At 49.7% G+C, this 5,958-nt stretch overlaps 1 non-coding gene across 1 annotated transcript; it reads left to right on the top strand.

The window, feature by feature from the left end:
* Nucleotides 1–2,712: 2,712 nt before the first annotated feature.
* LOC120643195 lies at nt 2,713–2,821 on the top strand. Its single transcript, XR_005662885.1, has one exon. It is a non-coding gene; the product is annotated as a small nucleolar RNA R71 (small nucleolar RNA).
* Nucleotides 2,822–5,958: the final 3,137 nt, after the last annotated feature.

The following is a 5,958-nucleotide window of genomic DNA, read 5'->3' as shown; positions in this document are numbered from 1 at the left end:
AGCAAGTGCGCGCTAAAACCAAGGAGGTGACTGAAATTTCTCCAATTAAAATAGCATTGAACTCCAAAAAGTCGGAAAGAAACACCATCGTCTACCTCCCGAAGAGTGCAAAGAAACTGGATGGTGAGGAGACGAGAACCATTCTCCTCAACGGGCACAAAACCATCCCATCCAACCGCATGCCAAACACGAGCGAAGTCAACGTCCATACCTATTTTTTCGAGAAGGTCCGGATCGAAGGCTCTAGTATGACCAAAGCTTCGATTCTTGATCATGGCGTAGGCTTGACGCTCGCGGTCATCTTGCAAGTTGAGGTAAGGTGCATCATCTTCATCTATCTCCATGTCCTTGGCTTGTGGTTCTGCAGCTTGCTCCTCAAATTGTTCTTCTTGTTCGTCTTGCTCATAGTCCATCGTAGTCGGTGTTGGTGTAGGTTCGGGGGAATGATGAGAGCTCGACTCACCCTGCGAACGAGACGAGCCTAACCTCGTCATCCTCTTGAGAGCTCCGGAAATTTTCCGCCCTATACCTCTCATGCTTGCAACAAGAACGAACAAGAATGAATGAGAACAACTCGATTCGAGTTACGTTAGTGAAATGAAAATGAAACTCTTACCCAAAAGTTGTTCCTTCAAATGAGCAGATGATCTTGCAGCAAAGAAATGAGAGAGAGAGAGATTTCTTGAAACCAAACTTGAGCCAAAATCCAATGGAAACCCGAGCAAGAATGTGTGAGAGGGAGTGTGAGTGAGTGTGTGAGCATGAGAGAGCTCAACACCCCTCTCGGCCCCTATTTAAAGAGAAGATGGCGCGTGCTCCAGAGGAGAGGCAAGCCACAACAGCTATGGAGCCGTTGGAGAAGATGGGGCCCAGGAGCCGTTGGCCCTGGGTCTGCTGACCTGTGGGGTCGGCCGGCCCCAGGGTGGGCCCCCTAGTGTCCCCCTTCGGCCTGGTGCTTCCTCAACGGTTAAGTTCTTTGAAAATATGGTACACAGCCAAAAGTTTGCTCGAAAAGATGTCCAAATTATTTTTTCCAAAGGATTTTAAAACTCAGAAAATATTTTTGGTCCTTTTGTAAAAAGGGAAAATGCTAGAAAAATTCCAACATGCAGAAAACAATTTTGAAAATTTCAAACATGCAGTGGAGAAAAACAAATAAGGTGTAAAGAAAATTTTGAAAAGCGGAGAAAGCAAATATGAGATAAATATCAATTTACATTTGGCAAGGGCGCGTCGTTTAAAGTCCGACGTGCACGACTTTCCTCCATAGTTCTTACCATTCATCGGCTCGTCCTGGAGAACTGGACGAGGCCAAACTCTCGACCTTCCGCCACACCTTCTTTTCTTTCTTCTTTCTTTTAGGTGCGGAGGGTCATTGTTCTGGCTGGGGTTCGGGTGCCCCCCAGAGTGCTTGCCCTTCACTGTCTTGTTGGATCATGAAGTGCTGCTCTTCCTTCTTCTTGAACCTGAAAAACATATCTTCTCTTCCGACACGGAAACGGGTTTCTCCCTTTCCGACATCGATCCTTGCCTTGGCAGACCTTAGAAAAGGTCGCCCAAGTACGAGGTCGACTCTGAGGTCGCCCTCCATATCCATTACCACAAAGTCGGCAAGGATGAAGGAGTCTCGTACTCGTACGAAAACGTGTTCGGCTATCCCTTCGGGATACCGAATGGTTGAATCTGCAAGCTGTACGAGCATAGTTATTGGGGAAAGAGCAGGATATTCAAGTGCTTCATATATTACCTTGGGCAATATATTCAAGCTTGCCCCCAGATCTCATAGGCATCGCTCAAAGTGTTTGATGTAGATCGAGCAGCTGATCATGGGGACCCTTGGATCCTCTTGCACCGCTGCCACCATGCCATCCCAAACGTCGTTCCTTGGGGGATAGTACCTACCTGCATGGTTATTGCGTGGTGGCCTCCAGGACGAGTTACCTCGTCCTGTAGACACCAAGCTGACATTTTCAATGGGAGACTCGGGTTGCCACGGGATCTTCCCGCTCTCAATAGCAGGTAACGAAGCAGCAATTTGTGCAAGCTGGGTTTCGATCATTTTGTTGAAACTTAACTGGTTTTTTAAGAGTTGAAGACAAAGTTTCAAGCTTGACATTTAAACTTTCCAGGGATTTGTCATTGGCCAAAAGCTTTTTATTTATATTTTTGTTGATTATAACTTGGCCAAGAACAAGTTCTCTCAATGGAGGTTGGTTTGAATTGAAATTCGAATTATAAGAAGGATTGTAGTTATTACCTCCCTGAAAAGGTGGACGTGGCTGGTTCTACCCCTGGCCTCCTTGTTGTGGACGGTACCCATTATTGTTGTTGTTGAGGTAGGCACAGTCTTCACGGGTTTCGGGGCAATCGTTCCCCGAATGTCCATCATTACCACAGACTTCACACGTGAAGTGCGAACCCATGGCGTAAACGGGAGCATGGATTGGTTGTTTGCTCCCTTCCTCCATCTTCTTGATTAGGAGGTCCAGCTTCGCGGCAATCATATCTGTTTCTTTGACGGTATGCATGCCTTTTGTACGGGGTTGGAGTCGTTCATCGCTCCACCCCTGATTGGAGACCATCTTCTCGACCAATTCTTTTGCTTTGGCGATAGTCAGGTCGAGGAAGGCTCCTCCAGCAGCAGCATTAATATTGGCTCGAGATGTCGTTGTGAGCCCGTTGTAGAAGCTCTGCAGGACGAGCCACTCGTTCATGCCACGATGAGGATAGGCTAGGATGTATTCCTGCAGCCTCTCCCAAGCTTCTAGGATGGATTCCATCCCTGTCTGCTGGAAACTTGAAATTCTCCCGCGCAGGGCATTTGTTTTGCCCAGCGAGAAGAATTTTGCGAGGAACGCCTTGGAGCATTTGGCCCAGGTGTCGATGTCCTTTTCTTTATAAAACCATTGTTTCGCCTTCCCCAGGAGGGAAAAGGGAAACAGACGAAGCTTGACAACGTCGGCGGCGACACCCCGTATGACAACGATGTCGCAGAGCTCCAGAAAATTTTGCAAATGTGCATTTTGCGTCCTCGTTCGGCTTGCCACAGAATGGGCTAGCCTACACCATGTTGATGAGGCTTGATTTGATCTCGAAGTTCACATCCCCGACATTGATGTTGGGGCCAGTGGCCACATTGTCGGTGGAGGGGACGGAGAACTCGCGGAGAGTCTTTTTAGCCATAGCCTCAAGAACGAGTGGTGCTTCTGAAATGGGTTTCTGTGCCGGGAGGATAGCGAGAGGAGGAACGACGCGAGGTCGTGCCCTTCTCACGAGCCTCTCTGGATTGTCTGTGTAGTTTTCCGGCAGGGAGAAACCGGTCATACACTACCCCCGTCTTCTTTCAAATCAAAAATAAAAGAAGACATAAAGTGACATTAGCCTGAAAGAGTAAAGACTATATCCTGAGTATAAGGTCTAAGTTAATATCAGCACAATATCTTTGTTCACATGCCGTCCCCGGCAACGGTGCTAGAAATGCTTATTGACATTTCTTAGCGCAATCACTGGGAGTGGCGCTAGGGAGTCATGATGACGGCGTGCTTGGTGGAAGAGTTGACGCCCTCTCGCTCGTTCTCTGTCTCGGGTACGAGTAGGTGGCACAGTCCGCACTGTGGCCCCGTCAGGCGACCCTGTTCCACCGCACGGTCGTGCCTTGTGGGAGTGGGCGGTGTGTACAGTAGCTATTGACATTTCTTAGCGCAATCACAAGGAATGGTTAATCCTAAGCAACAGCACCAGAAATGCATGTTGGCAGTCCTTAGTGCAATTGCTAGAAATGAGGGCGCCGAACCCATCCTAGCAACTGCACCTAAGGGGTGCCACTCTCGTGGTATAATCAATACTATTATAGATGGATCCGCAAGCGCATGGATATACCGTTGTAGCATTTCACCCGGAGAGTAAGGGTATCGTCATTTATTTGTGTCCCAAAGGACGGCACTGCCAAAGGTATTGTACTCAACACTAACCATGACATTGTGCCTCAAGCAATAGGCAATACTCTAACAGGGGTAAGTACAGATAAAGAATAAGCAAGGGTAATGCGACACAGCACACATCCACACTCCAAGAGGAAGGAATAAAGGAGAGAAACTATAAAACAAAGGACTACTCTATCCTACGTCAAGTCAGCTGGAGCTTAGGCTAGGTTAGGTGTCCTAGTGCTTCTATCCAAAGCTGGGGTCATGTTAGATCATGGTTAGGACTGCAGGTGCCAGGAAAATGGGATAGCGGGGACAAGGTCCCGCACCGGAGTACATCCAGTTCCGTTACCTCTTTGCATGAACTCCTGCACCGAACCCGAACGTCGGGGAGTACGCTAAACGCAACACTTCTGTTACGCCGGACGGATAGGGCTATCATCACCTGCCGTCTACCCCAGTCACACCGTGGAGCACGGTCGTATCCGAAGGATTCCGCATATCCGAGCACCACGCTCGTGTATGAAGTCACTACTCTAGTGCCCCCATGTCTCCCACCCTTCGGATGGATGAGTAAAACACTAGAGCAAGCCCGAAAGTACAACGAACCTCTATCCGTACCCGGATCATCTGGCCTAACCAAGACCGTAGCATAACTTATGAACGAACTAAGCATAGATTGATAAACTATCAAGATAGTAAAGCAACCATGGTAGAACTCTATATTATGAATAGAAGTCTGACAAGTCGGATACAAAGCCATACCAGGAGCCAAGGATTGCTCAACGACTTGCTCGCTAAAGAGAACTAGCCTAGCTCCACTACCTAGCTAAGAGAGCAAGAGAGAGGAGAGCTTTCTTGGAGAGAATGGAATGAAGTGTGTGTGTGTGTGTGTGTGTGTGTGTGTGTGTGTGTGTGTGTGTGTGTGTGTGTGTGTGTGTGTGTGTGTGTGTGTGTGTGTGTGTGTGTGTGTGTGTGTGAGGGGTGAGAGGGGGCCCTATTTATACTAGTGGAGGTCGGTTCCCGCCAAATGCATGTATGGAAGGTAATCAGGAGACTTGGGGCCGACTCCTCCTGGAAATGCGCCTGGACGGGAGGCCGGCCAGGTTCGGCCGACCCACGGGGTCGGTCAGCCCCACCTGGCCGCCTCTCATCCTTATCCTTCTCTGGCATGCTGACATGTGGGCCCTGATATCTTTCCTTGTACGCATTATGCGTGGCGCGCCCGTTTGCTCTGCTAGATGGGCCCTCTTTGTAAGTGGGTGACGCCGGACGCGATATTCTGCGTAGTTGTTTGGCGTCTGCTGCATGTTTTCGTCTTATTCCGCTCCTGCTCATCTGAAATGTACAAAACTCAAAAACAACTATGGAGCAAGGTTAGTGATACAAATATGCGAGTAAGGCATACATTTTTCCTTTATTATTGAGTATAGTTGACGGGTGAAAATGGCACTTAAGCACCGTCAACAGCAGCATGGGGAGTAGGCATGGTCGCCACGCCCTCGCCCCGGGTCGTCTTCTTGGTGAGCAAGACCCGGGCTGCTGGGTATGGTCGGTCACTATTCGTGTCCGCGGTCGGTAGGCTGCCGCGTGTCCATCCCCTGGTTGGATCGCTCGGGCGCCGGCCTCCCTGGATAGACGTCGTAATCTTCCCGGACCCTTAGTGGGCTGGTTGTTGGGCCTTAGAGAAGAGGAGTGGCCGTGTTAGGGGACTCCGGTTTCTTACCTCCATCACTTTGGCTTGAAGGTCCGGAGCTGCTCTCTGGGCCGGTCTGACCGATCGCTGGACCCGGTCTGACCGGTTGGACCGGACTGACCGATTGATGGCACCGGTCTGACCGGTCGCGCCTGGACAGCAGGCTGACTGGCAGAATCTTCTTGCCCCCCGAGCTTAGGAGCATTGATGATGATCCTCAAAGTCGGCTTCCCATTAGGGGTCTTCTCAGTTACGACTTCCCAGGCCAGAATCTTGTCATTCGCATTCATCGGCCTTGGGTCACCAATCGCAACATTCTTTCCTTTAGCCCCTACGGCT

Source organism: Panicum virgatum, chromosome 7K (genome assembly GCF_016808335.1).
Source record: "Panicum virgatum strain AP13 chromosome 7K, P.virgatum_v5, whole genome shotgun sequence".
NCBI lineage: Eukaryota > Viridiplantae > Streptophyta > Magnoliopsida > Poales > Poaceae > Panicum > Panicum virgatum.
The sequence above is the reverse complement of the archived record's forward strand: the minus strand, read 5'-3'. Positions and strand labels throughout refer to the sequence as shown.